Source organism: Panthera leo, chromosome B1, assembly GCF_018350215.1.
Source record: "Panthera leo isolate Ple1 chromosome B1, P.leo_Ple1_pat1.1, whole genome shotgun sequence".
Classification (NCBI taxonomy): Eukaryota; Metazoa; Chordata; class Mammalia; order Carnivora; family Felidae; genus Panthera; species Panthera leo.
In genome coordinates, this window is record NC_056682.1 from 93,036,539 (window position 1) to 93,045,476 (window position 8,938).

Consider the following 8,938-nt stretch of genomic DNA (forward strand, 5'->3'; position numbering starts at 1 on the left):
AAAACCCAAAAGACTCCACTAAAAATGTTAGAACTGATACATGAATTCAGCAAAGTCACAGGATATAAAATCAACGTACAGAAATTTGTTGCATATCTATACACCAATAATGAAGCAGCAGAAAGAGATATCAAGGATTATCCATTGACAATTGCACCAAAACCCGTAAGGTACCTAGGGATAAACAAGAAAGGGGTAAAACAACTATAATCTGAAAACTATAGAACACTTACAAAATAAATTGAACAAATGGAAAACAAAACAAAACAAAATGTTCCATGCTCATGGATTGAAAGAACAAATAATGTTAAAAATTCTATGCTACCCCAAACAGTCTACACATTCAATGCAAACTTTATTAAAATGCCACCAGCATTTTTTCATAGAAATAGAATAAACTATCTAAAACTTATATGGAACCAGAAAAGACCCTGAATAGCCAAAGTAATGTTGAAAAAGCAAAGCAAACCTGGAGACATCAAAATTCCAGATTTTAAGCTGTATTAGAAAGTGGTAATCAGCAAGACAGTGTGGTACTGGCACAAAAACAGACACATAGATCAATGGAATAAAATAGAGAATCTAGAAACGGACCCACAACTACATGATCAACTAATCTTCAGCAAAACAGAAAGAACAGCCAATAGAAAAAAGACAGCCTCTTCAGCAAATGGCGTTGCAAAAACTGATAGTGACATGCAAAGGAATGAAACTGGCCCCTTTCTTGCATTACACACAAAAATAAATTCAAAATTGATAAAAGACCTAAATGTAAGACAAAGAACCATCAAAAACTTAAAGGAGAACACAGGCAGCAAACTTTTTGGCCTCAGCTGTAGCAACTCCTTACTAGACATCTCCAGAAGCAAGGGAAACAAAATAAAAAATGAGCTTTTAGGACTTCATTAACTAAAAAGGAAACAAACAAACAATAACAACAAAAACACATCTGCACAGCAAAAGGAACAATCAGCAAAACTAAAAGCCAACCTACATAATAGAAGAAGATATTTGCAAATGACATGTCAAATAAAGGGCTAGTATCCAAAATCTATAAAGAACTTATCAAACTCAATTCCCCAAAAATAAATAATCCAGTGAAGAAATGGGCAGAAGACATGAACAGACGCTTCTCCAAATAAGGCAAACAAATGGCTAAAAGACACATGAAAAGACACATGAAAAGATGAAGTGATGCTCAACATCATTCATCATCAGGGAAATACAAATCAAAACCATGATTGAGATATCAGCTCACACCAGTTAAAATGGCCAAAATAAACAACACAGGAAACAACATGTGTTGACAAGGATGAAGAGAAAGGGGAACCCTCTTACACGGTTGGTGGGAATGTAAACTGGTACATCCACTCTCGAAAACAGTATGGAGTTTCCTCAGAAAGTTAGAGATAAAACTACCCTATTACCCAGCAATTGCACTACTAGGTATTTATCCAACAATACAATAATACTTATTTGAAGGAGCACATGCACCTCAATATTTATAGCAGCACTATCAACAATAGCCAAATTATGAAAAGAGCCCAAATGTCCATTGACTGATGACTGGATAAAGAAGAAGTGGTATATTTATATACAATGGAATATTACTCAATCATCAAAAATAATGGCATTTTGCCATTTGCAACAAAGTGGATGAAACTGGAGTGTATTATGCTAAGCGAAATAAGTCAGTCAGAGAAGGAAAATGCTGTATGACTTCACTCATATGTGGAATTTAAGAAACAAACCAGATGAACATAGGGGAAGGGAAAGAAAAATAAAATTAGAAAAAAAAACCAAAAAACAAAAAACAAAAACAGAGAGACAAACCATAAGAGATTCTTAACTATAGAGAACAAACTGAGTGTTGTTGGAGAGGAGGTGGGTGGGGAGATGAGCAAGGTGGTTGATGGGGATTAAGGAGGGCACTTGTGATGAGCACCAGGTATTATATGTGAATGATGAAGATCTGGGTTCTATTCCTGAAACGAATACTACACTATAAGTTAAGTTACTTTAAACAAATTTAAGAAAACATTACTCTTGGAGAAATTTAGATATCCTGTTGGTATATTGATAAGTAGCTGACTGTTGAAAGAGAATTCTCCATGGGTCTCTTAAGTTTCTGCATGACTTCAGAGTAAGAAACCTAGACCATTTAATTCTAGACAATCTTTTCAAAGATGCAGGTTTTTTGTTTGTTTGTTTGTTTTAGCATTTGATCTCTTATCCCAAGATTCCACATAAATTCCCTTGTTTCTTTGGACCCTCAATCATTTAATGTCCCTCTAAATAATATCTTTGTCTTGCCATCTTAATAAAACTATAATATGTGAAACACTGTTATGCATTTCCACAGGAATTACAAAAATAGCCACTATAGTAGTTTTTAAAATGCAATTTTTAAATTCATTTTTATATACACAAAATCTTTTTAAAAGTATTTATAATCTCAAAAACTTGTTATTGCTTTATAACTGAAGCAATATTATAGACTTCAGGGGAAGAAGAGTTAATAGTATAATTTGAAACTTCCATGAAAATAACAAATAAAACATAATTGCAATCTTCTGCATGATTAATAGGCTAGAATTACATCTTTAATTTCATCATGCAGTATGTTAACTATGGTCTTTTGGTTAAATAAATTTAATTTCCTAGGAGATCAAGCTACTACTACATGAATGCAGTTTCTGAATACCTCGTATTATTATTTTTAATTTAATATCTACTGAATTTGATTAATGGTTTACTTTGATTAATTTTATTTTCAAAAGACCCTAGCTGAAAAACTTCATTTTATTAAATATCATTGCTTGAACAGAACAAGGTAGTGATGAGTTTCTATCTTAAAGGTGTTTTGATATATACATTACAAAAGTAAAAATATAATTTGATGTGTTTCATATTATTGCCCATAATCTTAGGAATTTTTTCTAAAATTAGGATAATATGAAATAGATTCTAAACTAAAAGAAAAAAAAGATCTGAAAATATGGTATACATAGACATTTCAACCAAAGACATAAAGTACAATTCTGAGGAAAATTTTGACAGAAGTTATAGGACTCAAAAGCTAATTCAATCTATTTCAATCCACTTTTAGTAAAATCCTGGCAGAGGGGATCTATTTATCTATATAAGCATTATGTCACTTTTGAAAAAACTACTGTTAAACTAGTTGTATTTCTGAGTCACAGTCAATTTGTCCACAATTCTCTGTATATTTCAACATATTTTGAAACAAAGTGGAAACTAATAAAACATTATATAAATAGTGTCAAAGTTAGTAGTAATCACAAAACTACTATGTGATTATTTGTGTAAATATACATATACACACAAACTAGACATACGCCTATTATGTTTATATGTATAATACATACATTCACACTTTCATATGGTTGCCAAATAAAGTTTTTCATTAGTGCATCCTCATTGCTACCGCAGTGAACAAAAGACAAAAACTCTTGCACTGATTAAGCTTATATTTAATTATATAGATAAGCAACAAAGTATTCCCAGAACCAAAGGAATGATCAAAAATATAATTACGATTAGCTCCAATTAACAGCTATAAATCATGGAATTACAATGACTTTGTTCTTGCTTTGGCAGCACATATACCAAAACTGAAATGACACAGAGAAAATAAGCATGGCCCAATACAAGGCTGAGAAGCAAATTCGTGTTGTTCCATATTAAGAAAAAAAGAAAATGGTAACTATATGTGGGGATAGATATTTTCATTAGCTTGATTGTGCCAATTATTTTACAATGCATATGTATATCAAAACAAGTTGCACACCTGAAATATATACAGTCTTTATTTGTCAATTATACATCAACAAAGATGAGAAAAAATATTTTACTTATGCTGCTACCACTATTCATTCTGCCATGACAAATATGGCGTACCAACATTAATATTGTTCCATTTACTATGCTCCTTTATATATGTCATCAGGCTCATATTCTCAACAACCTGAATAGGTATATATTGTTATTGCCCTTTTATTGATAAGAAAAGAAAGGCTCAGAGCTTATCAATGTCTGATATCTAAAAGAAGGTAATGGGAATAGCAGTAAATATAAAGAAAGAGCAATGTCTGTATATAAGACAATTAGTTCAAAAGGCATATTGTATTTGGATATGTTAGGTGCTAAAAATACAAATATAGATATGATTTTAAGACCTATGTTCTAGATATATATGGAAACAATAATTATGACATAACATAATATATGGTAAGTTATACATTGTTGAAGGTAAGTGGAAATGACTCATTACCAAATCTTAAAATATATTTAAAAACTTTTTTAAATGTTTATTTATTTTTAAGAGATATAGATGGGGGGTGGGGAAGGGCAGAGAGAGAGGGAGACACAGAATCTGAAGAAGGCTCCAGGCTCCGAGCTGTCAGCAGAGAGCCTGACAGGGGGCTTGAGCCCACGAACTGTGAAATCATGACCTGAGCCGAAGTCAAGTGCCCCTAACTTAAAATAAAGTCTAAAAAATAATGATGACATTAGTTATTTTAACTTTGGTAACTGTACATACTTACTTTCTTTTTCTTTTTCTTTTTAACGTTTATTTATTTTTGAGACAGAGAGAGACAAAGCATGAGTGGGGGAGGGTCAGAGAAAGAGGGAGACACAGAATCTGAAACACGCTCCAGGCTCTGAACTGTCAGTACAGAGCCCAACGTGGCGCTCAAACTCACAGACGGCAAGATCATGACCTGAGCCAAAGTCGGACGCTTAACCGACTGAGCCACTCAGGGGCCCCCCCCTTTTTTTTTTAATTTGAGAGAGAGAGACAGAGACAGAGACAGAAAGAGAAAGAGAGAGAAAGAGTGCTCAGAGGAGAGGGGCAGAGGGAGAGAGAAAGAATCCTAAGCAGGATACATGCTCCGCGTGGAGCCCGTTGTGGGCTTTCTTCCCATGATCCTGGAATCATGCCCTGAGCTGAAATCAAGAGGCAAACACTCAACCAACTGAGGCGCCCCAGTAACTGTACATAAATTATATATATATATATATATACACATATATATATACACATATATATAATTAGGTATTGATTAGATAGATTAGATCAATTATATATATATACATATGTATGTATATATATGTATATATATATACATATATATATATACATATATATAATTAGGTATAGATTAGATAGATTAGATCAATTATATATATATGTGTATATATATATATGTATATATATATATATACACATATATATATAATTAGATATAGACCAACCATCAGAGCACTAGAGAAAGAAAAGAGGTAAGAAGAGAGAAAGAGAAAGAGAGAGAAAATACATTACTACTTCTTAACTCAAGTTATTACAAATGATTAAATTTAATAAAGACTAAAGCATTTTACAAAATAATGAAATAAAAAATAATTCAGCTTATTTTTTTCTGAAATTGGGGGTGGTAATTTAATCTTCTGTAGTAATTACAAAGAAGAGAAGAGCCACAATTCTTACCAAAATTTGATGGATAGCTGCCAAGTACGCTGGCATCTGGTTTACATTGTCTTCCTTTTTGCTTTTGTTTTTTACAGTCTTTTAATATCTTTATACTGATAGCTCTTTCAATGATCAATAATTAGAATAACAGGATTAAATCACCAAACACTTGAGTAGCTGACAACATGAAATAGAAATACACACTACAATGAAATAACTAGCATTGGAAAAAATAAAATTATAAAAATTCATTCAAATGATAGAATAGATACAATTAATATCAAGAGAGAAAGATGATAAAACATTTTGACTACTTAAAATAACAAGAGTCTAGAGAAAAAAACTGCTTTTGAGAAAATGCAATTGATAATATAACTTCCACGTTGAAAAAAGGAATTGTCTGTGTATCAGTAAACTGGACAAAGTGAGAATATCTAGATGCAAACATAAAAAGATATAAATAGAAATAATAGATATTTAGATAGAAAGATAACAGATAGCAAAGAGATGGGAATTGGGAGAGGACATTCAGTTATGTGAAAGATAGACATAGAATGAAAACACTCACAGACTTGGGGTTGTAAAAGTCAGAAGCACTGGATTTATCTCAAGAACTTAGAAAAAGCAGGGGCGCCTGGGTGACTCTGTCGGTTCAGCATCCGACTTCAGCTCAGGTCATGATCTCACACTCCGTGAGCCCAAGCCCAGTGTTGGGCTCTGTGCTGATAGCTCAGAGCCTGGAGCCTGCTTCAGATTCTGTGTCTCCCTCTCTCTCTGCCCCTCCCCTGCTCATGCTCTGTCTCTCTCTGTCTCAAAAATGAATAATAATAAAAAAATTAAAGAAAGAACTTAGAAAAAGCAACAAAAATTAGGAAAAAAAATGATACATATGTGCACAGTGATTAGGAGCATATTCCGAAAAGAAAGTCCAGAAATCAAGCTAAGAGGTGGTTAGTTCTTTGAAAAGATCAATAAAATTGACAAACTTTCGAGATGGATGTCACCTAAACTTTTGTAATTATTTCCAATATACACATCTATCAACTCATTATGTTTTATATCTTAAACAAATACAATGTTATATAACAAGTAAATCTCAACAAAACTGGACACAACGAATAAAATTGAGAAAACACTGGGAAAATTGTTTTAAAAAATAAGAGAAGGAACAAATACCAAAAATCAGGACTAAAAATGAGAAGCAATTATACACCAGGTGCCAGCAATCCTTTTTTCCTTTTTTAAAGGATCAGATGGTAAATATTTTAGGCTTCTTGTTGTCACAACTCAACCTCTTGGTCTAACTACTCAAACTGTTTCTGCTGTTGTGGCATAAAAATAGTTATAGACAATATGTAAATGATTGACCATGGCTATGTTCCAGAACGCTTTATTTATAAAAACTGGCTGACTCACAGGCCACAAGTTGCTGACTGCAGTTTTTTTTTAAGAGAATTCAAGAGTAATTAATATTGCATGTCAACTACACTCAAAGAGCAAAATTTTTAAAAATTTAAAAATAAAATGAATAGGTTTCTTTTTAAGAAATATATAATTCAAGAAACTTATAAACTACTTTTGTGGATAATATATATACTAAAAGATAAATCAGGACATATTAAAACTTTTAGCACAATAAATTTGAAATGTACATAAAATACACAATTGTCTAGAACATGTATTTTTCCAAAAGTAACCTAAAGTTAAATAGAAAAGCAGAATTGTCTATAGCAAATCCATTCATCTCATAAAGATCATTTCCCGCCTTGATGGCTTTACTGGTAGATTGTTCTAAACATGAGGCAATAATTCCAATATTACATATAATTTTTTGAGCATAAAGCAGGAGGGAATACATTCCAATTCTCTTTATTTATTTAATTTATTTTTTAAGACAGAGAGCAGTCAGGGAGGGGCAGAGGGAGACTGGGAGACAGAATCCAAAGCAGGCTTCACACTGTCAGTGCAGAACCCAATGCAAGGCTCAAACTCACCAACTGTGAGATCATGACCGGAGCCAAAATCAAGCGTCAGACACTCAACCAACTGAGCCAACCAGGCACCCCATTCTAATTCTTTTTATGAAGCTACACTAACCTTGATATCAAAACTTTCCAGGCTGGTAAAAGAAAATTAAAGTCAATCTAATTTATTTTTTTAAAAAAGAAAATCTTAAAGATTATCAAGCATAAATCAACAATGCATTTAAAAAAAATGTGGCATCATGGACAAAAAGGTTTATTCCAACAAACCGTGGAAAGCAATGGTGGCTTCATACGAAATTATCAATCAATGTGTTGCACTGAAACAAAAGAATTAACAAAATTATAAGCTTACTTTATGCCATGGTCTTAAACAAAATAAACCTTATATTTATCAACCTACAAATAATGGAGAATATGCTGAACTTGATGAAGTCTGTTTTCAAAAATCCTTTGAAAAACATAATACTTAATGATGAAATGCTAAAATATTTCCTTTGAGATTGGGGATAAGATAAACATAAATATCGTAAATAATTCTAAATTTATCATACTGGAGATCTTAGACATGGCGGCAAGATTTTTTAAATTAAGAAAATGATTAGAAAAGGGAGAACAAATGGTCATATCATGGAAGCTATTTTTATGCACACAGAAAATTCAAAGAATCATTAGATATGTTGTGCTAATTAATAACAACTTTTACCAAGATTCTTTGACACAAACTCATATGTGAAAATCAACTGCATTTATATATATGAGCTACAAACACTAAGTAAAATACCACAGATACAACAATAGAATTTTAAAATCAAGTTATTAAGAATAAGTCTAACAAAAAGTCTTCCAGATCTTCTAGAAAACAACAAAAAGCTTATTGACAATAATTAAAGATGACACAAATGCATTGAGAGTTTTGCATTATTAGATTGGAAAAGAAGTTAAAGAAGTCATTTCTCCTCTAAGTTCATCTTTATCATCAATCCATCCCAGGCAAAAGCTCGGCAAGATTTTATTTAAATATCAAGCTAATTCAATAAGAAATGTTAAATATAAAAATGTCCAGTATGTAGTATGTAGTCTCTTAAAGAAAATAATAAATTGGGGACTGTATTATAAAATATAAAAATACAGTGTGGTATTAGAAAAACAATAGATAAATAGATCAATGGAATGGAATATATAGACCATAATAAGAAAAATGCTTATATGGCACATGGTATTTGGGAGAGGTGATACCACAGATCAGTGATGCGAGATGGATTTGTCAAGAAGTGGTGCTGGTAAAACTGATTATGCCAATGAAAAACAATTAAATTGACCTCTTAACTCACACCGTATATAACAAGTTCTCCTTCAGGGAATAAATATTTAACGTAAAAGTTAGGCAAGAATTGCATAAAAATAAAGAAAAATGCATTCTACGTGTGCTTTATGAAAGGTGAAATCTAAGTGCTCAACC

General features: G+C 32.0%; 1 pseudogene; it reads left to right on the forward strand.

The window, feature by feature from the left end:
* The first annotated feature begins 3,609 nt into the window (after nucleotides 1-3,609).
* LOC122218828 lies at nucleotides 3,610-3,709 on the forward strand (annotated as a pseudogene).
* The last annotated feature ends 5,229 nt before the right edge of the window (nucleotides 3,710-8,938 follow it).